The 27,286-nt window shown below is 42.8% G+C and overlaps 1 non-coding gene across 1 annotated transcript; it reads left to right on the top strand.

Annotated features, from left to right (window-relative positions):
• The first annotated feature begins 3,680 nt into the window (after positions 1 to 3,680).
• LOC120252363 lies at positions 3,681 to 3,786 on the top strand. The gene has a single exon (XR_005533898.1). It is a non-coding gene; the product is annotated as a small nucleolar RNA R71 (small nucleolar RNA).
• Positions 3,787 to 27,286: the final 23,500 nt, after the last annotated feature.

Genomic DNA, 27,286 nt, shown 5'->3' with positions numbered 1-27,286 from the left:
GAGATTTCTCCGCCGGGACCTTGTAGGGGGTTAGGATCCTTAACCGGGAATTAGGGTTGGATCAATCTTTAGGAATCGGATACAACTCTTGGAATCCCTAGAGTGCGTTGCTGTCATATGTGGTGTGAGGTGTTGAGATTGAGTGATTTCACCACCGGGACCTCGTAGGGGACTAGTATCGGTGATCGGGACGCGGGATCCGATTATATTTGGATTTCCACGACTTAACTTGGAGGAAAGATGAAAGTATCAGCATCATGCCATACACCTTCTTTCAGAAATTAGGCTTGGGCGAGCCTAGGCCTACTCGGATGACTTTACAATTACCGCACTGAACGGTGAGACATCCGAGCGGTATGATCGAAGATGTGCTTGTCAAGATGGACAAGTACATATTTCCTATAGATTTTGTGGTGCTAGACGTCGACAAGGATACGGATGTACCCTTGATACTTGGGAGGCCGTTCTTGCGGACTTCCGAGGTATTCATTGACATGGATGGCGGGGAGCTAACTTTGAGAGTCAGAGATGACAAGCTCACATACCGCCTTGCTGAAGCCATGCGGTATTCTCTTAATTTCGATGATACTTTGTATTTTCTAGACACTACTGATAAGATTGTTGAAGAATATATACAGGAAATATTTAATCCGGACCCGTACGAGGGTTTGTTTGACCAAGAGATGGAAAATGAAGAAATAATGATGCTTGGCTCATGGAAGAAGTACCGTCTACTACTGGGGATCCTGAAGAAGGTGCTTCGGATGATGAAGAGCATGAGGAGACTTCACCGGAAACGCTCCAAGGCTATTGGAGATGCTTGTGAATCGAACAAGTTGGATGAACCATTGCTAGGTGGTCCCAAGCCCGATAACTCTCCCTCTACCTTCAAGAGACTTTGCTCGTTATGCTTTCAAGCCATGGGCAAGATAGCAACCTTCATCTATGAACCCCTGTGAGGCTAGACAAGGTACGTCAAGCTTAGTGACGTAAAACAAGAGCGTTTTGGGAGGAAACCCAAGTGTTTACTGTTTTTCTTAGTTGTTAGTTTATTTTTTGCATTAATAATTTATTGAGTGTTGGTGTCTTGATTTTTAGATGCTTATGTTGTGTATTGTATTTTGGATTTTAATGTCATCGTGTGTTTTTATGAGGATTTGGCGAAGTTTAAGTCACTTGAGCTTAATTTTAATGTTTTCCGCTGGTGTATTTTGCATAAAAGGGCAAGCTCTGAATGTGTACACATGTTCAGGAAATTTCTGTAGAGCCTACAGAGTTTTCTAGGTCATCCAGAGGAAACGCACGGGCGTGTGGAATTTCCGTACGTACGTGGAGTTTGTATTGAGAGCTCATCCAGAGAAGGCACTGGCGTAGACACGTCCCTGTGAGTGACATTGTGATGGTACACGCCCATGGATAATTTCCGCATGGGCGTGCACCTTCCTACAGAGACTTAGCAAATTATCCCGAAAGCACACAGGGCGTGGATTCGGCCATGTGGGTGAACCCATGAAAAACAAGAAATAGAACCCAAATGACCAAACTTCCGCCAATTCCTCAAAAAACCACACGATGATTTTAAAAACCCACAATAACATCGCAGCACAAGCATATGAAAGTTAGGACACCAACACTTAACAATTTATTCATGCAAACGAACTAAACTAAAAGATAAGAAAACAGTAAACACTTGGGTTACCTCCCAAGAAGCGCTTGTTTAATGTCACTTAGCTCGACGTATCTTGTCTTACCTCACGGGGGTTCATGAATGAAAGTCGCCCTCTTACCCATGGCTTGGAAGCATGATGTGCAAAGTCTCTTGATGGCAAAGTGTGTATTATCGGGCTTCGGACCACCTAGCAAATGGTTCATCCAACTTTTTTGGCTCATGTACGTCTCCAACAGCCTTGGAGCATTTTCGGTGGCCTCTTCTAGCCCTCTTCATTCTCCGGAGCACCTTCTTTAAGATCCCCGTGGTAGATGGTACTTCATCCGTCGACCCAAGCATCATTACATCTTTATGTCCCTCCTCTTGGTCGAACAAACCTTCATACGTATCCGGATTGAACATCTCCTGCATGTATTCATCTACAAGCTCATCAGTAGTGTCTAGAAAGTATAAAGTGTCATCAAAATCAAGAGAATGCCGCATGGCTTCAGCAAGGCGGTATGTGAGCTTGTCATCTCCAACTCTCAGGGTCAGTTCTCCCCCGTCCATGTCAATCAATGCTTTGGAAGTCCGCAAAAACGGTCTCCCAAGTATCAAGGGTACATCTGCATCCTCATCGACGTCTAGCACTACAAAGTCAACCGGTAAAATGTACTTGTCCATCTTAACAAGCACATCTTCGATGATGCCTCTCGGATGTCACACCGTTCGGTCTGCCAACTGTAAAGTCATCCGAGTAGGCCTAGGCTCTCCCAAGCCTAGCTTTTGGAAGAAGGTGTATGGCATGAGGTTGATACTTGCCCCTCAATCCGCCAATGCCATTTCCTCACCTAAGTTGCCAATGTTACACGGAATGATGAAGCTTCCCGGGTCTTTCTTCTTGTTCGGCATGTTCTTTTGGAACACTGCCGAGCATGAAGCATCTAAAACCACTGAAGCACTCTCCTCCAACTTCCTCTTGTTAGTCAACAAGTCTTTCAAGAACTTCACATACTTAGGCATTTGGGCCAACGCCTCAACAAAAGGAATATTGATATGGAGTTGCTTGAACAAACTCAGGAACTTCTTGTACTGTTCATCCCCTTGGTCATTTTTTAATCTAGAGGGATAAGGGATTCTTGGCTTGAAAGGTGGGGGTGCCACATCTTTCTCTTTGCTTGTCCCCTCTTCAACCTCTATAACCTCGGGTGCATGTTCTCTTGGCTTCTCACTCGGAAGCCTACCTTCAACCTCATGACCAATTCTCAAAGTGATTTCCTTCACATGCTCTCTAGGGTTGGTTTCTGTGTTGCTTGGTAAACTTCCATGTGGCCTTTCGGAGAGAGACTTCGCAATTTGCCCCACTTGATTTTCAAGGTTATGCAAAGAGGCGGTGTGGTTGCGAAGTGTAGACTCAACTAATTCAAACCTTGTATTTGCAGATTGTATGAATATAGTCAAGTGCTTCTCTAGGTCACTCATTCGGGTTTCCAAACCTGAGACCCTGTTTTCCACTTAAGGAGCTTGTTGTTATTGGAAACCTGGTGGTCCCATGGCCTTTTGTGGAGCTTGATTACTCCATGAAAAGTTGGGATGATTCTTCCAACCTGAATTGTAGGTATTGCTATATGGATTTCCTTGAGGTCGCATGCCATTACCTACAAAATCAACATTTTCCACTGAAGAAACATCTCCAAAAGAGATCGGGCAATCGGAGGGAGCATGTCCTCCACCACAACCGGCGCAATTAGTCACGACCGCCACTCTATTTGAAGTTAAGTGATCTAACTTCTTACTCAGATTCTCTACTTGGGCCGCCAATGAAGTTACCGCGTCAATTTCGTGGAGACCGGCCACCTTTTTCTTCTCCCTAGCATTCCATTGGTAGCTATTTAACCCCATTTCTTCAATCAACTGACGAGCCTTATCGGGGGTCTTGCTACCTAAGGTAGCTCCTGCTGCCGCATCCAAGAGTTGCCTTGTACTTGGGTTCAAACCATTGTAAAAGGTTTGAACAATCATCCACTCCGGGAATCCGTGTTGCGGGCACTTTCTCAGGAGCTCCTTGAACCTTTCCACGTCTCGAATAGAGACTCCAATTCCAACTGAACAAAGGATGAGATCTCATTCCTAAGCTTTGCTGATTTTCCGAGAGGGAAGTAACGGGCTAGAAAAGCTTCTACCATCTCCTCCCATGTAGTAATCGATGCTCTAGGTAATGAGTGTAGCCACTGCTTCGCTCTCCCCTTTAGGGAAAATGGGAAGGCTCTCAATTTGATGGCATCATCCGTAACCCCATTTATCTTTAGCATGTCGCACAACTCGAGAAAGCTCTCTATATGACTATTTGGATCCTCATCAGGCAAACTGTTGAATTGTGTGGACTGCTGCAACATATGGATGAATAAACATTCTCCTCTTAAGGCCACAAATTGTTACAGTACTGCTACAATAAAACCATTACAATGCTGCTACAGTAAGCTGCTACAGTGATTTCCACAAACGCGATGATAAACATTCTCCTCTTAAGGCCACACGATCGGGCACACGATCATATGGTAGGCTATACGGCTTTTCCTTCATCAATGCGTTTTGAAAGGTCTTGAAATATTTACAAAGAGGAGGAATGTGGAGACATGGCTGCCTTTGTGCCCTTCCATTAATAAATTGGCTTGCAAAACTATGGAAGTTGGCACACATCTCCTCATACACGAACTCCTCTTGTGTCTTCCAACTTGATTTGTACAAGAACTCCCAATATTTTGCCATGATAGCCTATCTTCGCTCCCTTTTGAATTTGCAATGCCTTCACAACCTATATGCATAAAAGAACACCCAATACACGAAATGAGACATAAACCGTATAAAATATGATGCTCAATGTATGTAAAACATGAATAAAAACATGTTCACTCAAGCACTTATCATTGGCACACACTCTAGCATCTCACATCGACCTATGTCTTTGCATTTGAACCTTAGCAAGATTTCCTCCAAAATCGGTGCATTGTAATCCACATTGGCTTCTTTCCTTCATACTTGGCCTCATAACCCTACCTGCATAAAAGTAACATAAAAACACATATATAGTGTAAAAACCTAAGAAAAGTAATGCTCAATATAAGGAATGAACGCTTCGCATCCATATCGCACAAGCACTTATCAAACTCCCCCACACGTAAGCTTTCGCTTGTCCTCAAGCAAAAATTAAAATGTTATGTGCATCAATGAAGAAAATATTGGAAGTGCTTGGCCTTAGGTTCACCAAAGTATACAAAGAGAGCATTCTACAAGTGAGGGAAATTTCAACACTAAATATGAAAAATCGAAACTCTAGTTAAAAACTTGAATAAAAAAGGACAACAAATCCCAAAATTGTGAAAGTGTTTGGATTCACTCAAGTCAACCCAAGGTATACTCCTCAAAGCTCTAAGTATAAGGGACTTATTTATCTACACAAGTGACAACAATTTCAAAGATGGTAGTAGCTTCACACATCCTCTAACGTAGCCCTTTACAAAGCGGCCGCTAAGGTGGCTTTCACACTTTCGAGGTGGTAGCTCTTTCTACCAGAGTGATAGCTTTCACTCATCCTATGAGATAGCTCTTTCTCTCATTAGGGCATAGCTAGTATCCGACTTATGAGAGTAGCTTCATACTTCATAGGTGGTAGCTCTTTCCACCCAACAAGTACAAATAAACAATAAAACTATATATATATATATATTTTTTAACACAAGAAACAACTATAACTAGTCTCTTTAACATCAAACTTGAGTTTCCAATAGAGTTTAAAAAGTGAGTAGTGCACTAAGTGTAAATCGGGCAAAAATTCCTAGAAATTCAAGCAAAAACTAGAACATGAAAAATATTCAATGTTAAAAAATTCTCCTAAACTCAAGAATACAATCCTTGCAACTAAGGTGAACCGCCATTGGCTATGTGAGTATATAACAATCAAGAACAATAGAAAAGATGTGTGCACTATGGAAACTCCCTCCCCCCCCCTACACTTAAGTTGTACATTGTCCTCAATGTACACATGCATGCTCACTCAAAATGTATATCATTCAAAAGCAAATGTGGAAGAAGCAATCAAAACAATACTCCCCTGACTCCTAGTATTGCGTTTCATGAAGCTAATTCCATGGAAGTAGTGTTCCGATGGGTTGAGAGGCTCACACGGCCAAGTGCCTTAGCACCTTGACCGTGCCCATGACTAAGTCTCAATTCCCAACAAGACAAAACCATCTGCACGCATACACAAGGGGGTTCAGTAAAGCTCAATAATAAAAAATAAAACAAAAACAAAATAACTCGAGTGCATATAAAAATAAAGCAGTGATTACAACTCGATGGTGCAAAATGAACATAGACTAAGAAGGAGAATCCTTTCTGAGTGAACAAGTCTAAAATAAAATGTAAGAAAGTAATAGAAAAAAAAAACAAAATCAAATGTCAGTGTCGCGGTCGGGCGCCGGTGCTACTGCTGCTGCTGGTGAAGCACATGGTGGGTCTACCGGTGACGGGGTATGGGATGAGGGTGCTGGATCTGCTACTGCTGGGGCCTGAGGAGTCATCGGACGTAAGACAAATGATGAGGCGATGTCGCGCTCTAAGATCTGCTATAATATGTTGAAACGTGCCATGAACTCTGTGTACTGAGTGGCCTGCGTATCCCAAATCTCTGCAATTTTGGCTCGAGCCTCAGCTACCTCAGCCCGTATCACCCCAAAGCGCTCTCGAGCCTCTCAAAGCCATCATAAGCTCGAGATGGTGAAAATATACGCACGGGGGGTGGCTCCTCTACTACTGGAGGTACCTCGGTCTCCGTCGGGGCTGGCTGATACTCGGGAGAGGGTTGAGATGCCCTGGCTTCATCACCCTCATCCTCAACTATCTCTGGAGCTGGTCGCACTAACGGAAAAACCCCGGTCCGAACCCTGCAGATCATGCCCATCAGCCTCATCGTCTCTAGACTCAGGGGAGCAGGTATACTCGTCTTCTCTGCCATGCGAATCGAATCCAAGAGACCCATGCCCAACACTAATCTCGTAATGTAGGGCCCCAAGAAGATCGCTCCCAGTCTAGCATAATGCCGCTGATGCCTGATGTACTCTGCCATGATGTGCCCTAAGTGAATCGGTACGCGTTGCATCATCGAGTACAAGTACAGTAGTTCCTGATAGCTCAGAACACCAGTACTGTCACCACGGCCATTCACCGACCTACTCATGATGTCATGTAAAAATCTGTATGTAGGTCGGGAAAGGCACGTGGCCTTGGACACCCCAGCTCGTACTGACCCTGACCACATAACGCTCTGAAAGCTCTCTGCGGGGTCAAGGTTCCAGGATAATCAGTCGGTAACTGCGCGTACTCCTCAGTATCTGTGAATGCCTCCTCATACAAGCCAAGTAGTACTGAAAATTGAGTGATGCTCAAGGTATGGGGGTGTCCAAACACTCTTAACTGAATGGTATCCAAACTGTCGAAGCTCACGTATGATCTATCAAACTCGAATGATGATAGTACCTCCAATGCAAACTCTCGGATGACAGGCTCTCTGATTGTCAATAACTGTCGCAAACCACCTACTGAAATGAGATCCTCTACCTCATCAGTGAGCTCATCTCCCTGCTGTAGATCTGGCAGTATAGTTGTGTCCAAAAATCGAGTTTGCCCAAAATGAAGTTTCCACAAGAGCTCATAGCAAACCTGATGCTCTAGAATCGCAAATCTCATACCCGCAGACTCAGTAGATGACCCATGTGGCCTCTTATCCGCTTGCTTCTTCGATCGAGGTGCCATAATCTGCAAAATTTGAAACGAGATCGATCAAACAAGTTGAGAAAATATTACTGCATAAATCGACACGGTCGTGTAGAATTTCCGCACGCCCATGTGAAACCACGGGGCGTGAAAACCGCACGGCCGCGCTACCAAAATCTAAAAAATACAATGTAAAAATGCTTCTAGCTTCGTTCTAAACATGAATCATCGCTCTAATTGAAGAAACGAAGCATTATTAACCAAATTAATTGATGGAAACCATGAATTGGCAAAGAAAATGATAAATAGGGCTTACCGACGAGATGGCATAAGAAAATGGAGAACCGGCCGGGAAAAACTCGTGAAAAATCCAACCAATTGGTGCTAGGAGGTCCGGGGATGATGGGAGAGTTTTTTCAAACGAATAGAGGTCGTGAAGAGAGTGAGAAATGATTCTTCTTTAAAAAGGATTTCATGACCCTTGGCATTCTGTGCATCCACACGGGCGTGTGGAAAATAACCACGCCCATGCATCCGACCCATAGGGGAAGACGCACGCCCCTGTGGCTCCTCTGGACATCCGAGAAAAATGCTAAGTGTTATAAACGCCCGTGCGGAAATTCCACACGGGCGTGAGCATTCACATGCCCAATTCAAAGGGGCAGCTACACGCCCCTGTGTTTTCTTGGGATGGAGAGAACTCCTCTACAGAGTTTCACACGGGCGTGTGGAAATTACCCATGCCCGTGCATGGTTCACAAGGTCGCCCACAGGGGCGAGTCCACGATCCTGTGTGCTCTCGGGAAAATCTGCCCAACTCTGCAGGGATCTACACGCCCGTGCGGAAATTACCCACGGGAGTGTGACAGTCACATGGTCGATCACAGGGACCGGCGCACGCCCCTGTGCCTTCTCTGGATGAGCTCGCAGAGCAACTCCATGGGCGTGTGGAAATTCCACATGCCCGTGTGTTTTCTCTGGATACCTTAGAAAATTATGCAGCCTCTGCAGAAATTCTCTGAACATGTTTACACACTCAGAGCCTGCCCTATTATGCAAATTTTAAAACACGAAATAGAACCCAATCGACCAAACTTCCGCCAATATCTCAAAAAACCACACGATGATTTAAAAAACCCACAATAACATCATAGCACAAGCATCTGAAAGTTTGGACACCAACACTTAACAATTTATTCATGCAAACGAACTAAACTAAAAGATAACAAAACAGTAAACACTTGGGTTGCCTCCCAAGAAGCGCTTGTTTAACGTCACTTAGCTTGACGTATCTTGTCTTACCTCACGGGGGTTCATGAATGAAAGTCGCCCTATTACCCATGGCTTGGAACCATGATGTGCAAAGTCTCTTGAGGGTAGAGTGGGTATTATCGGGCTTCGGACCACCTAGCAATGGTTCATCCAACTTTTTTGGCTCATGTACGTCTCCAACAGCCTTGGAGCGTTTCCGGTGGCCTCTTCTAGCCCTCTTCATTCTCCGGAGCACCTTCTTTAAGATCCCCGTGGTAGATGGTACTTCATCCGTCGACCCAAGCATCATTACATCTTCATGTCCCTCTTCTTGGTCGAACAAACCTTCATACGGATCCGGATTGAACATCTCCTGCATGTATTCATCTACAAGCTCATCAGTAGTGTCTAGAAAGTATAAAGTGTCATCAAAATCAAGAGAATGCTGCATGGCTTCAGCAAGGCGGTATGTGAGCTTGTCATCTCCAACTCTCAGTGTGAGTTCTCCACCGTCCATGTCAATCAATGCTTTGGAAGTCCGTAAAAACGGTCTCCCAAGTATCAAGGGTACATCTGCATCCTCATCGACGTCTAGCACTACAAAGTCAACCAGAAAAATGTACTTGTCCACCTTAACAAGCACGTCTTCGATGATGCCTCTCGGATGTCGTACCGTTCGGTCCGCCAACTGTAAAGTCATCAGAGTAGGCCTAGGCTCTCCCAAGCCTAGCTTTTGGAAAAAGGTGTATGGCATGACGTTGATACTTGCCCCTGAATCCGCCAATGCCATTTCCTCACCTAAGTTGCTAATGTTACACGGAATGATGAAGCTTCCCGGGTCTTTCTTCTTGTTCGGCATGTTCTTTTGCAACACTGCCGAGCATGAAGCATCTAAAACCACTGAAGCACTCTCCTCCAACTTCCTCTTGTTGGTCAACAAGTCTTTTAAGAACTTCGCATACTTAGGTATTTGGGCCAACGCCTCAACAAAAGGAATATTAATATGGAGTTGCTTGAACAAACTCTGGAACTTCTTGTACTGTTCATCCCCTTGGTCATTTTTCAATCTAGAGGGATAAGGGATTCTTGGCTTGAAATGTGGGGGTGCCACCTCTTTCTCTTTGCTTGTCCCCTCTTCAACCTCTATAACTTCGGGTGCATGTTCTTTTGGCTTCTCACTCAGAAGCCTACCTTCAACCTCACGACCACTTCTCAAAGTGATCGCCTTGACATGCTCTCTAGGGTTGGTTTCTGTGTTGCTTGGTAAATGACACGTCCGAATATGCGTGTGTAAACCGCAAGTGCACGGGTGTCGAAGTAGTAATTACCACGGTGAGTGGGTAGTCGAATCCACAGGGAACAGGGCTACTAGTACTAACTTCTTCTCTGCTTTCTAACCAAATGATAAATGAAAAGGTGTGGTGATCTAATGTGCGAAGAGATGAACACCAGAGACGAATATGCAAGGGTAAAAATGGAAGGAGAATCTCGATCAAGAAAAGTGGGGTATTCGGGTAATGCTCCCCTAGGATTCGTGTATTAGGTACCGGATAAGCAAAGTGTTTCTATGATGAGTAAGTTAAGTCGTGGAAATCCAAACATAATCGGGTCTATCTCTAGATCACCGATGCTAGTCCCCTACGAGGTCCCGGTGGAGAAATCGCTCAATCTCAACACCTCACACCACATATAACCGCAAAGCACTCTAGGGATTCCAAACTGTGTATCCAATTCCTAAAGATTGATCCAACCCTAATTCCCGGCGAAGGATCCTAACCCCCTACAAGGTCCCGGCGGAGAAATCGAGCAATCTCACGCCTCCCACCAAATATGGTTGCATAGAGCTTAGGGAATGGAGATAGAATACACCAATCGGAGGGGAAAGGGGACACTTCACTATCTCATGACTCACCCTCTCAACCCTCTTCAATCTTGAGGTTCTAACCCTAATGGAGATCTCTCTCCCACTAAGGCAACAAATCATGCAAACCAAATAACCATAAGATCAATAAGGCAAGCAAGCATTAAACAATCAAGAATGAAACTTAATCAAACTAGGATTAAATAGAAACACAAAGCAAATCCACAAAAGATGAGAATCCTAGGGTTCACAAGCCCAAATACCCTCTAGGGGTTTAGCCCTCCATGGAGCAACATATAAAACACACTATCAATGAATGAAAGTACATTAAAACCATAGAAATAAACCCCCTTATATATGAACTGATGGCCTTGATCGAGAGCTTCGACGTCATGAAAGACCCACACCGAAGCTAGGTTCACCGGTGGCTTCCTTGATGCTATGACGGAGGAGGAATCAATCAAAGTTGGTGATGAAGCGCCTCCAAAGCCGCAAAGACCTCCTCTCTAAACCCTAGCTGTCTCACCACTCAAGAGCCGCACAAAAGATGAGAAAGAATAGGGCAAAACAGCTATTTATAGGCCTCAGATCGCGTCTGTCACGTGCCCTCATGCGCCCGTGTGGGCTGCAAGAATTTCCACGCGGGCGCGCGGAATTTCCACGTGGCCGCGTGAACAGTTTTTGCTACAGTTCTGCTATAGTGATGTTGCTACAGTACTTTTTCACGAAACGCGGTCCAAACACTCTTCTCTTGAGGCCACATGTCGGGGCACACGTCCATGTGGTAGGCTATAAAACTTTTCTTCATCGATGTATCTTTGAGAGGTCTTGCAATCTTCACAAAGAGAAGGAACATGAAGATGTGGCTGCCTTTGTGCCCTTCCAACTAGTGAATTGACTTGAATCTTCTTGGAAGTTGGCACACATCTCCATGTTTATGAACTGCTCTCGTGTCTTGGTCCTTGAATTGAACAAGAACTCCCAACATTGTGTCTTTATAGCCTATCTTTGCTTCCTTTTTACTCTTCAAGGCATTCACAACCTATATGCATAAAAGAACACCAAATACACAATATGAGACATAAACCACAGTAAAAATGATTCTCAATGCATGTAAAACATATATAAAAAATATGTCTACTCAAGCACTTATCAGTAAACTTCCATGTGGCCTTTCGGAGAGAGACTTCGCAATTTGCCCCACTTGATTTTCAAGGTTATGCAAAGAGGCGGTGTGGTTGCGAAGTGTAGACTCAACTGATTCAAACCTTGTATTTGCAGATTGTATGAATCTAGTCAAGTGCTTCTCTAGGTCACTCATTTGGGTTTCCAAACCTGAGACCCAGTTTTCAACTTGAGGAGCATGTTGTTGTTGGAAACCTGGTGGTCCCATGGCCTTTTGTGGAGCTTGATTACTCCATGAAAAGTTGGGATGATTCTTCCAACCTGAATTGTAGGTATTGCTATATGGATTTCCTTAAGGTCGCATGCCATTACCTACAAAATCAACATTTTCCACTGAAGAAACATCTCCAATAGAGATCGGGCAATCGGAGGGAGCATGTCCTCCACCACAACCGGCGCAATTAGTCACGGTCGCCACTCTATTTAAAGTTAAGTGATCTAACTTCTTACTCAGATTCTCTACTTGGGCCGCCATTGAAGGTCCCCAATACTGAAGGTCCCCAATACTGAAGGTCCTGCCATGTTTTCAGATTCTTCTACTTCCAAGTCAGCTGAATTAGACTGTTCTTGTATAGGTTCTTTCCCTTTTCTTCTAAGTGTGCGTTCAAGCTCAGGATCTCCTTCAATCAATATTGAGGGATTCACTCTGGTCATAACCTAGAGCTACACCAAAAGAAAGAAAACAAAATCAGAATGATGATAGAATAAGAAGATATGAAATAGAATATATGGTGAAATAGCTAAGAAAACAAAGTGCAAAGTATCTTTAAACGCCTAGCTCCCCGGCAACGGCGCCAAAAACTTGACAAGATCCCCTTGCGTATATCCCGCAAGTGCATGGGTTTGTCGAAGTAATAATCCCGGGTGAGCGGGTATTGAATCCACAGGGAGTAGTGATTAAAAATACTTAATTCGATTCTTAGCTATGTAAAAGATCAATGATGATGAGTGTGATAATGATTCAATTCTCAACAGTAAAAGCAACAAGTAAGAGAGCAAAAATAAAGAAGGGGGGTAAGGCAATCGATAAAGATGGGGTACCCAGATAATGCTCCGCCTAGGATAATTGTTTCAAGTGCAAGAACCCTCTATTATGCTTCCTAATCAATGCAATGGTGAGTCGTGGAAATCCTTAATTACATAGTCCCAAATCTAAGGTCAACTATGCCTAACTCTATACATGTCCTGGAGGAGAAATCAAATAATCCCAACACCTCGCACTCGGATAGAGTTGCAATGAGCTCTAGGGATTCCAAGTGATAAATCTCTTCCTAATTATAGACCTAACCCTTTGGTCCATGTGGAAGGTCCCTAACCACAATTGAGCCCTAGATACTAAGATCACCTCAACGCTTCACTCCGTTGCACGCGCAACTAAGCCCCAGCGGAAGTTCATCCCTTAGACCATTCACTCTATTATGGCCGTAAAGAACTCGAGGAACGGAGGTAGAATCTATCATGCCGGAGGGGAAAGGGGACACTTCTGTACCTCTCGACTCACCCTCTCAACCCTCTGACACCTAGCTTTGTCTAACGCTGGTGGTGTGTCACTCACTCACAAGGTTACCAACAAGAACTCTCAACCCTAGTGTCACTCTAGGGGAAATGTTCATACAATCAAGCATTCAAGGTTGGAACTCACAATAGACATCAATTTATTGAAAGAATAATAAAGAGGTTCAAACAAACAAATACATCCTAGGGTTCACAATACCCGAGTACCCACTAGGGGTTTAGCTCTCCATGGAGCTAAGTACAATCAAAGAAATAGAATGTAAAAGCAATGAATGCATAAAAAAACCTCCTCGATAGTCATGTCGATGGTCTTGTGGAAAGTCCTCTACTCATCGTCCAAGGATTCCCTCGTCCGGTATAGGATACGCCTCGACGGAAGCTCCCATACCAACCTTCTTCCTAAGGAATGACGATGTCAGAGCCATAGAACCTCTTTCAAAACCTTGGCCAATACCCCTCGAAACCCTAGCCGAAGCCCTATCTCAAGTTGGGGAAAAGATGGAGAAAAGAATACTAAAATCGGGGCTGATTCGGCTTTTAAATAGGGCTGGAATCGGGCGACTACACGGGCGTGGCTGCTTCACGCTCCCGTGGGGAATTTCCACACGGGCGTGGATAATTTCCACACGCCCGTGTGGATCCTCTCGAACTCCTTTTTTTCTCGGTCGGCGTGAACAGGTCTGCTACGATGATTTTCTACCGTCGTCCTGCAGGACTTTCGCCACAGATCTCGGCCCCGAATAGCTTCCCAAATCCATACTTTCATTAAAGTAACGTAAACGGGCACACGTTCAAGTCGTGGATCACTTGCATCTTCAATGATAGGGACGTTGGTGAAGCTCTTGTTCTATGTGCATAAGTCAAAATGCTCGAGTGTGCCTGCCTTTGTGCTCCTCCAAATGGATGTGCCAACTCGAATACGCGGAGGTTGGCACACACTCTAGCATCTCACATCCACCTATGTCTTCGCGTTTGAACCTTAGCAAGATTTCCTCCAAAATCGGTGCATTGTAATCCACATTGGCTTCTTTCCTTCATACTTGGCCTCACAACCCTACCTGCATAAAAGTAACATAAAAACACATATATTAGTGTAAAAACCTGAAAAAAGTAATGCTCAACATAAGGAATGAACGCTTCGCATCCATATCGCACAAGCACTTATCAGTTTGCCCATGTGAAGCTCTCTTGTGGAGGTATACCATGCGCAGAATTGCAAGAGATGCGAGCTTTTACTTTAAAAATCTTCTTGACTTCTCTTCTTCTTCACTTCCAATCACTAGAAGGTCAACCTTGATCAGTCTCCTGGCCCATATATCGCTGTTTTAGAGGGTTTTCCAGTCAATTTCCATGCCGAATTCGAAGTTTTCATACCTATTTGATCGGTAAACTTTTTTTTACCCTCTCTTCTTCGCTAATTCTTGTTTTTAATAGATCAAAAGTCTTGAATTGCACCAATATTTCACTTTATAATGGTTTATGCATGTTTAGAGAGTGTTTAACCATGTTTTTAAGTTGTAGTTTTGGAGAATTGATGTGCAACCGTGCAGTTTTCACACCCCTCAGATCCACACGGCCGTGGGCAATTTCCACAAGCCCGTGTGAAATTCTGCAGTATGATTTTTTTTATTTGAGCTTCTCTGATCATTTTCTTCATCATTTATCGCAGGTATGGCACCACGTTCGAAGAAGCAAGAGGGTAATCACCCTCGAGAGACTTTACCTAAATTGGCGCATATTGAATTTTTGAACCCCGAGCATCAGGCTCGATTCGAGTAAACCTGACACTTGATTTTATTTTCATTTATTTATTTGCATTTCATTTTAGACTTGTATACTCAGAAAGGAATTTCCTTCTGAGTTTATTTTCATTTTGTTGTCTCAAGTTGTATTCATTGCCTTATCTTTTATATATACTCGAGCTGTTTTTTTATTGAGCTTCACTGAACTCCATCGTGTATGTGTGTAGATGGTCTTGTCATCATGGGAATTGAGAACTAGTCATGGACACGGCCAAGGTGTTTCGGCATTTGGTCGTGTGTGCTTCACAACCAGCTAGAACACCACTCCCAACGAATTAGCTCCATCAAATGCAACACTAGGAGTTATGCGAGTATTGTTTTGATTGCTTCTCCCACATTTATTCTTGATTTATATTCATCTTGAGTGAGCTTGCATATGTACATTGGGGACAATGTACAACTTAAGTGTGGGATTGGGGGGGTGGAGGGGGAGTTCCATAGTTTACACATCTCTTTTATATTAGTCTTGATTGTTATACATGCTCACATAGCCAATGGTGGTTCACCTTAGTTGCAATGATTGTATTCTTGAGTATAGGAGAATTTTTAACATTGAATGTTCTCATGCTCTAGTTCTTGCTTAACTATTTAGGAATTTTTGCCCGATTAACACTTGTGCACTACTCACTCTTTAATCCCTTTTGGAAACTCAAGTTTGATGTTAAAGGGACTAGTTTTAGTTTTGTTTCTTATGTTATTTTGTTGAAAAAAAAATGGAAAAATGAAAAGAAAGAACAAAATAGTTTTGTTGTTTAGTTGTGCTTGTTGGGTGGAAAGAGCTACCACCTCTGATGTATTAAGCTACTCTCATAAGTCGGATACTAGTTATGCCCTAATGAGAGAAAGAGCTATCTCATGCGATGTGTAAAAGCTACCACCCAGTAGAAAGAGCTACTACCTCGAAAGTGTGAAAGCCACCTTAGCGGCCGCTTTGGAAAGGGCTACCTTAGAGGATTTGTGAAGCTACTACCCTTTTGAATTTTTGTTACCTTTTGTAGATAAATAAGTTCCTTATACGTAGAACTTTGAGGAGTATACTTTGGGTTGACTTGAGTGAGTTCACACACTTATATGATTTCAGGTTTGTTGTCCTTTCTGATTCAAGTTTTTAGCTAGAGCATTGATTTTTTCGTATTTAGTGTTGAAATTTCCCTTACTTGTAGAATGTTCTCTTAGCATGCTTTGGTGAAACTAAGGCCAAGCATTTCCAATATTTCCTTCATCTACGCATATAATGTTTTAATTTTTGCTTGAGGAGAAGGAAAAGCTTAAGTGTGGGGGAGTTTGATAAGTGCTTGTGTGATAAGAATGTGAAGTGTTCTTTCCTTACGATGAGCATTAAGTTTATTGGGTTTTAACACTAATATGTGTGTATTTATGTTACTTTCATGTATATAGGGTTGTGAAGCCAAATCATAGAAAGAAGCCAATGTAGATCATGAGTGCACCATTTGGAGGAAATCTTGAGAAGGTTTAAACACGAAGAGATAAGTCGGGTTCAAGATGCTAGAATGTGTGCCAACCTCCTTGTATTCAAGCTAGCACAATTATTTGGAGGGGCACAAGGCAGTCACATTCTAAGTATTTCGGCTTGTGCATGTGTAACAAGATCTCCATCAACGCGGCCGTCCGTTGAGGAAGCAAAGCGATCTATGACGCAAATGAGTGCCCGTTTAAGTTACCTCGATGAATGCATGGTTTCGGGAGTGTTTCAGACTAGCACTGTAGCAGAATGTCGTAGGAAAACACTGTAGTAGGTACTGTTCACAGCAGGCCGAAGAAGGAGTTAGCTAGAGAAGCCACACGGGATGTGGAAATTCCACACGCCCATGTGTTAATTGCACAAGCCCGTGTGGAATATATATAGGGCCGTGTGGATTCCCGATTCCAGCCTTTTAAAAGCTGATTTCAGCCCCGATTTCAGCAATTCTTTACTCCATATTTTCCCCAACTTGAGAGAAGGTTGCGGCTAAGGTTTTGAGAGGTATTGGCTAGGGATTGGGAGAAGTTCTACGGCCCGACATCGTGTTCTGTTTGGAAGAAGGTTAGTGGGAGAGCTTTCATCGGCACCGATCCGGCGAGGTGTATCCTAGGCCGAACAAAGGGACCTTTGGACGAGTAGACAACTCTACACAAGACCATCATTATGACTATTAAGGGGGTTTCTATGGATTCATTGCTTTTATATTCAATTTCATTGATTGTAATTAGCTCCATGGAGAGCTAAACCCCCTTGTGGGTACTTAGATTGTGAAAACTAGGATGTATTCATTTGATTGAACCTTGTTATTATGCCTTCATTAATTGATGTTTTTATTGAGTTCCAGCCTTGAATGCATTGATTGTAGGAATACTCCTTTAGAGTGACACTAGGGTTGAGAGTTCTTGTTGGTAACCCTTGTGAGTGAGTGACACACCACGAGAGTTAGACAAAGCTAGATTGGAGAGGGTTGAGAGGGTGAGTCGAGAGGTAGTGGAGCCTCCCTTTTCTCCTCCGGTGTGATTTATTCTACCTCTAATTCCTCAATTTCCTTTGCGGTTATAGTAGAGTGAATGGGCTAAGGGATGACTTTCCGCTGGGGCTTAGTTGCAAGTGCAATGGACCTTCCGCCTGCACCAAAGGGTTAGGTTTACATATAGGAAGAGGATTTATCACTTGGAATCCCTGGAGCTCATTGCAATTCTATGCGAGTGCGCGGTTGGGAGATTGTCCAATTTCTCCTCCGTGACATGTATAGGGTTAGGCATGGTTGACCTTAGATTTGTAACCATGTATTAAAGGAGCTCCACGACTCATTAATGCATTAGTTAGGAAGCATAATAGAGGGTTTTTGCATGAGAAACGATTATCCTAGGTGGATCAATATCCGAATATCCCATTTATATCGATTGCCTTACCTCTCCTTTACTTGTGCTCTCTCTCTTGTCTCTTTTATTTTTGTTTGCATTACATTGATTGATTGCCTGCAAGTGTACTGGATCGCCAAGCAATACACTGTGAGTAACACAGGGGTCGTAGTATTCCACGGGACCAAGGAAGTATTATTACTCACTCTTCATCTATTATCTAGCCTACAATTCTTAGTATGAAGAACAAATGAAATAAAATAAAATAAAATAAACTAACTAATCTATGGCCTGGTGATAAGTGCTTGTGCGATATGAATGTGAAGCATTCATTCCTTATGTTGAGCATTACTTTTCTCGGGTTTTTACACTAATATGTGTGTTTTTATGTTCTTTCGTGCAGGTAGGGTTGTGAGGCCGAGTATGAAGGAAAGAAGCCAATGTGGATCGTAATGCACCGATTTTGGAGGAAATCTTGCTAAAGATCAAACACGAAGACATAGGTCGGTTGTGAGATGCTAGAGTGTGTGCCAACCTCCTCGTATTCTAGTTGGCACATCCATTTAGAGGGGCACAAGGGCAGTCACACTCGAGCATTCCGACTTATGCACATAGAACAAGAGCTCCACCAACTTGTCTATCATTGAAGAAGCAAGTGATCCACGACGTGAACGTGTGCCCGTTTGCGTTATCCCGATGAAAGTATGGATTCGGGAAGCTAGTCAGGCAGGATACTATAGTAGAGTACTATAGCAGCACTGTTTACAGCCGCCCGAGAAAACAAGAATTCAGAGAATCCACACAGGCGTGTGGAAATTATCCACACCCGTGTGAAAATTCCACATGGGCGTGTGAAAAATCCACAGGCCCGTGTGGAAATTCCACATGGGCGTGTGAAAAATCCACAGGCACGTGTAGTCACCCGACTCCAGCCCTATTTAAAGCCGATTCAGCCCCGATTTCAGCATTCTCTTCTCCACCTTTTCCCTAACTTGAGAGAGGGCTTCAGCTAGGGTTTTGAGGGGTATTGGCTAGGGTTTTGGAGCAGTTCTATGGCTCCGACATCGTCATTCCTTAGGAAGAAGGTTGGTAGGAAAGCTTCCGTCGAGGCGTATCCTATACCGGACGAGGGAATCCTTGGACGATGAGTAGAGGACTCTCCACAAGACCATCAACACAACCATCGAGGGGGTTTTTCTATGGATTCATTGCTTTTACATTCTATTTCTTTGATTGTACTTAGCTCCATGGAGAGCTAATCCCCTAGTGGGTACTTGGGTATTTGTGAACCCTAGGATGTATTCATTTCATTGAATCTCTTTATTATGCTTTCAATTAATTGATGTTTATTATGAGTTCCAACCTTGAATGCTTGATTGTATGAACATTTCCCCTAGAGTGACACTAGGGTTGAGAGTTCTTGTTGGTAACCTTGTGAGTGAGTGACACACCACGAGTGTTAGACAAAGCTAGGTTGGAGAGGGTTGAGAGGGTGAGTCGAGAGGTAAAGGAGCGTCCCCTTTCCCCTCCGACGTGATAGATTCTACCTCCGTTCCTGGAGTTCTTTGCGGCCATAATAGAGTGAATGGTCTAAGGGATGACCTTCCGATGGGGCTTAGTTGTGAGTGCAACGGAGTGAAGCATTGAGGTGATCTTAGTATCTAGGGCTTAATCGTGGTTAGGGACCTTCCACCTGGACCAAAGGGTTTGGTCTATAATTAGGAAGAGATTTATCACTTGGAATCCCTAGAGCTCATTGCAACTCTATGCGAGTGCGAGCTGTTGAGATTGTTCAATTTCTCCTCTGGGACATGTATGGAGTTAGCACTTCAGTCTATTGTGACAGAAATGAACTCTAGGAACATAGAGGTAGGATAAATCACAGCAGAGAGGAAAGAGAACGCTCCACTACCTCTCGACTCACCCTCTCAACTCACCCTCTCAACTCTCTCCAATCTAGCATTATCTAATCCTTGACACGACTAACAATGCCCCTTGCGTATGTCCCACAATTACACGGGTTTTTCAAAGTAATAAAATTCCAAGTGAGTGGGTATCGTATCCTGACAATGCTCCCCGCAAGTGCACGTTGTTGTCGAAGTAATAAATCCCAGGTGAGTGGGGTATTGTATCCACAGGGAAAAGGGAATAAAAATACTTAATTTGCTTCTTAACTTTATGAAAGATGAATAGTGATATGTGTGACATGATTCAATTCTCAAAGGTAAAGCGACCTGAAAGAGCAAAAGTAAAGGAGAAGGTAAGGCAATCGAGAAAGATGGGTTACCCTGGTATCGATCCACCTAGGAAAATCGTTTCAAGTACAAGAACTCTCTATTATGCTTCTTAACTAATGCACTGGTGAGTCAGGGACATCCTTTTAATGCATGGTCCTGAATCTAGGGTTAACTAAGCTTAATCCTCTACATGTCCCGGAGAAGAGGTTGAACAACCTCTCAACCTCGCACTCGCAAGAAGGATTGTATTAAGCTCTGGGGATTCCAACTGATAAATCTCTTCCTAATTGTAGACCTAACCCTTTGGTCCAGAAGAAAGGTGCCCTAACCACAATTAAGCCATAAATGCTAAAATCACCTCAATGCTTCACTCCGTTGCACTCGCAACTAAGCCCCAGCGGAGGGTCATCCCTTAGCTTATTCGTTCTATTATGGCCGCAAAGAACTCGAGGAAAGGAGATAGAATCTATCACAACGGAGAGGAAAGGGGACGCTCCTGTACCTCTCGACTCACCCTATCAACCCTCTCCAATCAAGCTTTGTCTAACTCTCGTGGTGTGTCACTCACTCACAAGGGTTACCACATGAACTCTCAACCTTAGTGTCACTCTAAGGGAGTATTCAAACAATCAAAGATTCAAGATTGGAACTCACAGTAACATCAATTAATTGAAAGCATAATAAATAGATTCAATGAAACTAATACATCCTAGGGTTCACAACTACCCAAGTACCCATTAAGGGTTTAGCTTTCCATGGAGCACATTACAAACGATAATGAAATCAAATGTAAAAGAAGCCAATCAATAGGAAAAACCCCCTCGATATTCATGGCGATGTTCTTGTGGAGAGTCCTCTACTAGTCGCAAGATCCCCTTGTCCGGTATAATATACGCCTCACCAAATTAATCCAACGGAGGCTCCCTTACCAACCTTCTTCTAAAGAGATAACAATGTTGGAGTCGTAGACCTCTCTAAATCCCTAGCCAATACCTCTCAAAACCCTAGCCGCAGCCCTTCTCTCAAGTTAGGGAAAAGATGGAGAAAAGAATCCTCAAATCGGTGTTGAAATTGGCTTTAAATAGGGTTGGAATCGGGATTCCACACGCCCCTGTGGATATTCCACACAGGCCTGTGGAATTAACGTACGGGCGTGTGGAATTTCCACACGCCCGTGTGGCTCCTTTCTTTTGCTCCTTATTTGGCCGGCTGTGAACAGTACCTACTGCAGTGACAGCCCGAGATACTCCCGAATCTATGCTTTCATCGAGGTAATATAAACGGCCACACGTTCACGTCGTAGATCTTCTTGGTTCTTCAATAAACGGTCACGTTGGTGGAAATCTTGCTAAATATGCACAAGCTGGAATACTGGGATGTAACTGGCTTCGTGCCCCTCCGAATCATTGCCTTAGCTCGAATACAAGGAGATTGGCATACATTCTAGCATTCTAAACCCGACTCATGTCTCTGCGTTTGAGCCTACTCAAGATCTCCTCCAAATAATGCGTAAAACAATCTACAATGGCTTCTTTCACAAATAATTGGGCTCACAACCCAACCTGCATAAAAGTACATAAATACACACGTATTAGCGCTAAAACCTGACAAAAGTAATGCCCATCATAAGGAAAGAACGCTTCGCATTCTTATCGCATAAGCACTTATCATATCCATAGGGAGTAGGGAGTAAAAATACTTAAATTGTTTCTTAACTAAGCGAAATAGGAATAGTGATTTGTGTGACAAGATGTAATGCAAACAAAAGTAAAAGAGACAACAGAAAGAGCACAAGTAAAGGAGAGGTAAGGCAATCGATATAAATGGGGTACTCGGATATTGATCCATCTTGGACAATCATTTCAAGTGCAAAAACCCTTTATTATGCTTCCTAACTAATGCATTAATGAGTCATGGAGATCCTTTAATATATGGTCCCAAATCTAAGGTCAACCATGCCTAACCCTAAACATGTCCTGGAGGAGAAATTGAACAATCTCTCAACCTCGCACTCGTATAGAATTGCAATGAGTTCTAGGAATTCCAAGTGATAAATCCTCTTCCTATATGTAGACCTAACCGTTTGGTCCAGGCGGAAGATCCCGAGCCACAATTAAGGCTTAGATGCTAAAATCACTTTAACGCTTCACTCCATTGCTGTCACACCCCGAACCTGGTGCGCTGACAAATGGCCACAGACTCACAAGGTGGGTGATTGCTTCCACGCAAGTGTACGGGATTGCCAAGTAATACCTCCCGTGAAGACACAAGAATAGTATTCCACGGGGCTAAGGATCTCCTATTACTCCTTCTCGAGCTATTATCTAGCCTAAGATCTCAAGTGATGGATTTTTACTCTACTAAATGTAATTCAAGCTAAAACGAGATTATGACCAAATTAGAGAGAACAAGCAATAAGCAAGCAAGAAAATCAATGAGATGCAAAGGCCTATGGATGAGGATCCCCTTGAGGGGTTATCATGCAACATGGATGATGATCTAAAGATGCAAGGGTAAAATGGACCATGAGATTCCAAGATTAGAACAACCCCAATTTCTCGGCGATTGAACCCTAATCCCATACGAACATAGATAGGAATTTCTTCCAAATCTACATTCCTATGATTGCATTGAGTACGAGGAAATCTCACTTAGGATTAAACCTACTCTTCTTCGGATTAAACCTACATGGAAGGCTACCAAACACCTGATTTCTCGGCGTGATGATACAAGCATCCCCTTTTAATCCAATCATGAACTAATACATGCAAGCAAGTTACATCTACATGCATCATTCATAAAAGAGCTACGGATTTCTCCTTAGTGTATCACTTAGGATGAAAACAATGGATTAAATCTCAAAATTACCCAAGCATGGAATTAACAAGTTATCATCCAACATACATGATAAAACCCCCCCAAGGTTCACCAACACCCGGTGGCCTTGGGGGTCTAGTGTGTCATCATCCCACAACAAGCAATACAAACAAGCAAAACATGAAACAAAAGCATAAATGACACTCCCTAGATGAAATGGTGAAGGAGGAGGTGAAGAATGTGCCGAATGACACTTTCCCCACCAAAGGAGTGCCAAATGACGCTTCGTCTAGCCGTGGGTCTCCTTCCTTCAAATCGTGGTAAATCTCCCCTTGAATGATGTTGCCTTCTTGCCTTGAGAGTCTTGGACCTTGGGCTTGAATGATCTTCTAGCTTCCTTTCCCTTCTTCTCCTTCCCAAGGTCACCCAAAATCTCCCAAGTGATCTCCCCAAAATCGGCCAAGAAAAGGTCAATCAAAAAGTCCCCTTTTTCTGCCCTAAAAGTTGGTATTTATACCCCCCGAGGCATACGGGTCGTATGGGGGTCATATAGCACCCAAAAACCCTAAATTCGCGATCCATACGGGGTGCATACGGCCCCATACTGGGTAGTATGGAAATCTGGGCAGACACTCCAAATCAATCCGCTGCTACAGTGCATACGGCCCCCATACTAGGTAGTATGAGGGTAGTATGAAATTCATGTTTTCTTCTCTTTTCGCCCAAATGATATCTTCTTGTTCTCCATGGCTTCCTTATGCCCTACAAAGAAAATAATAGACGATTACGCGCAAAACGAGCATCAAACCTCACAAAATACATGCAAAGTGAATACGATATATACATGAAAACATCTACATTTAGACACTTATCAGTGGGGCCCAGTGAAATTGTAAGGCCTCAAAACCTAAACACAGACTAGGAGTAGAAAATAAACTGACAAAATATGAAATAAGAGTACAACTTAAGGTTTAAAACCAAACTTGAATACAAGGCAATGAAATACAGCATGACCTACAAGGAGGTTCTTAAACAACGATACAACTGATACAAAGACATAAGCCATAAGACTTAACTCCAAAGAAGATATCTACTGGAAGTCTTCTAAGATCCCTGGTTCTACTGCTCCTGATCTGAAAAGGATTTAAAATAAATCCATGAGCTCACTAGCCCAGTAAGTAATCCAGAAATTGTCTTAAAACAACAGGGTTTATAAATCTCGAATTCAGATATTAAGAATAATTCAAAGTTTAAACATAGTTTAAACAAATACAAAAATAATAGATATTCAAAAATGAAATAACAAAATACTAGATAATTATTTTACCGAATAAGATAATTTCTCAAATACTGAAAATACGGAGTTATCGGTGGATTACTTACATGCTACTCATCAAACTCCAACTCATCCAAACTCCAACTCAAACCTCATCAAAATCCTAGGGACATGAAACCAATTCTAAAGTCTCAATAAATACTCCTAAATGAAATTCCAACATACATGAAATTCTCATCAAGTGTAACAAAGCTGATCATCATAATCCAAGTGTTTCAAAAATACACTCCTTTGTTGGGATGTGGTAACATAGGGCATGCATGTTTCTAAAGGATCACTACCATGAAGGAGAACTTCAAATTGAACATGACTAATGAGAACCAAAGATCATGATTCCAAAATAATAAAGGACATGATAACACCAGTGAGAGTATATAAATATATATATATACATATATGTTTAAAGTACCATACTACAACACCAAAACAAGCCAAATATAAAGAGGATGCCTTTAACCCACTCTCAAATTTAAGGCTTAAAACTTAAGCATGCCCATACATAAACATTAGCTATAAACTCATGAATGGTTGGAGCTTGGGATTTACACATAAGTTTAAGAGTGTATAAAGACTTAAGGTTGTACCACCAAATTTTGAGCATGTGTACCAACAAGCTAGCATGGAAACCAACCATCATAAGGATATTGTCATCACTTAAAATACCAACCTGAAAACTTAACACTTTCCAACATATATGCAAGAAATGAAAGGCCACTAAAAATAAGAGCAACAACATGTTAAAGGGCAATACAATCAAGTAGAAGGAAGACTTACTTGGTGAGATGAGTAAGAGAAACTACACTATCAAGGTGGCAGCCATCAAGGACAGAAGCAAGGTTTCTCTTGAAGGCAGGTTTAAAGAGAAAAGTGGAGACCAACTCCGGGCTATTCGGGTCACAAGCTTTCAAGAAACCCAAGCATTCTTTTACATTCCCCATCATGAGAAGATCTCTTGCCGAAGTTTAACTTCCGGTGATAGAAATACTCAAGTAGAAAAGCATCTCACTAGATCACCAAAGGATTTGCATCTTGACAGAAAGAATGCCTTAGTTTAGAACAAGACATGCACTACATCTACTCTCACTCTCTTAAAAGACTGCACTCTCTTCTTGCTAAAGAGATCTAATATGGAGAACTTTCTTAGTTGCCTCCAATGCTCACTGGAGGTGCGGAGGTCGAAGGTTTTTCGGTACCAGAATTACATCTTTCTCTCTCTCTCTCTCTCTCTCTCTCTCTCTCTCTCTCTCTCTCTTCCAAAAAAATTGTTAGAAGATGGGGAGTCGGGCGGCTAATTTCTTTGCTCAATATGCAACCAAGATGATGGCAACAAAAATTCCACCAAACAAGGCTTAATACAAGGGTTTTGCCTGGGAAGAAGAAGGGCAGGAATCCGGTTGAGATGTTTTTTTTTTTACAAATAAATGGGGACAAAAAGCTGGGGCCCATAATTGCACTCACAACTAAGCCCCAATGGAAGGTTATCCCTTAGCCCATTCACTCTACTATGACCGCAAAGAACTCGAGGAATTGGAGGTATAATAAATCACATCGAAGGGGAAAGGGGATCCCTCCGCTACCTCTCGACTCACCCTCTCAACCCTCTCCAATCCAGCTTTGTGTAACTCTCGTGGTATGTCACTCACTCGCAAGTTCTACCAACAAGAATTCTCAACCCTAGTGTAACTCTAAGGGAGTATTCATATAATCAATGCATTCAAGATTGGAACTCAATAGAAACATCAATTAATGAAAGCATAATAACAAGGTTCAATGAAACGAATACATCCTAGGGTTCACAATCCAAGTACCCACTAGGGGGTTTAGCTCTCCATAGAGCTAATTACAATCAATGAAATCAAATATGCAAGCAATAAATCCATAGAAAAACCCCCTCGATAGTCATATTGATGATCTTGTGGAGAGTCCTCTACTCGTCCAACGGTCCCTTTGTCCGACCTACGATACACCTCTCCGGATCGGTGCCGATGAAAGCTCTCCCACTAAACTTCTTCCAAACAGAGTGCGATGTCGGAGCCATAGAACCTCTCCCAATCCCTAGCTAATACCTCTCAAAACCATAGACGCAGACCTCTCTCAAGTTAGGGAAAAGATGGAGAAAAGAATTCTGAAATCGGGGTTGAAATCGGCATTAACTAGGGCTGGAATCTGGAATCCACACGCCCATGTGAGTGCCAGTGTGGATTTTTCACACAGGCGTGTGGAATTTCCACATATCCGTGTGGATTCTCTATTTTGATCCTTCTTCAGCCGGCTGTAAAAAGTACCTGCTGCAATGTTTTGCTACAGTGCTTTGCTACAGTGCATGCCCAAAACACACCCGAATCCATGCCTTCATTAGGCAACGTAAACAGGCACACATTTACGTCGTAGATCGCTTTGCTTCTTCAATAACGGGCATGTTGGTGGACATGTTACTATACATGCACAAGTTGGAATGCTTGAATGTGACTGCCCTTGTGCCTTCCAAATCGTTGTGCTAACTTGAATACGAGGAGGTTAGCACACAATCCTTCCTTTCGAACCCGACTTATGTCTTTGCATTTGAACCTTCTCAAGATTTACTCTAAATGGTGCATTTACGATCCACATTGGCTTTTTTTTCTAATACTCGGCCACACAACCCTATCTGCATGAAAGTAACATAAATACACACATATTAGCGTTAAAACCTGATAAAAGTAATGCTCATCATAAGGAAAGAACACTTCATATTCTTATCACACATGTACTTATCAATGATCAAATATGTGTGTAAACCACAAGTGGACGGGTGTCAAAGTAATAAATCCCTGGTGAGTGAGTATCGTATCCATAAGGAATAGTAAATAGAAACACAACAATTGCCATCTAACTATGATGATAATAAATCGATGGTATGATGAATGAGATTGATATAAAAAGAGATAAAAGAAATAAGAGAGAGAGGGCACAATAATTGAGAGAAAAAAGGCAATCGAATATTGTTCTGCCTAAGATTATTGCTTCAAGTGCAAA

This window comes from Dioscorea cayenensis, chromosome 20 (genome assembly GCF_009730915.1).
Source record: "Dioscorea cayenensis subsp. rotundata cultivar TDr96_F1 chromosome 20, TDr96_F1_v2_PseudoChromosome.rev07_lg8_w22 25.fasta, whole genome shotgun sequence".
Taxonomy (NCBI): Eukaryota; Viridiplantae; Streptophyta; class Magnoliopsida; order Dioscoreales; family Dioscoreaceae; genus Dioscorea; species Dioscorea cayenensis.
The sequence above is the reverse complement of the archived record's forward strand: the minus strand, read 5'-3'. Positions and strand labels throughout refer to the sequence as shown.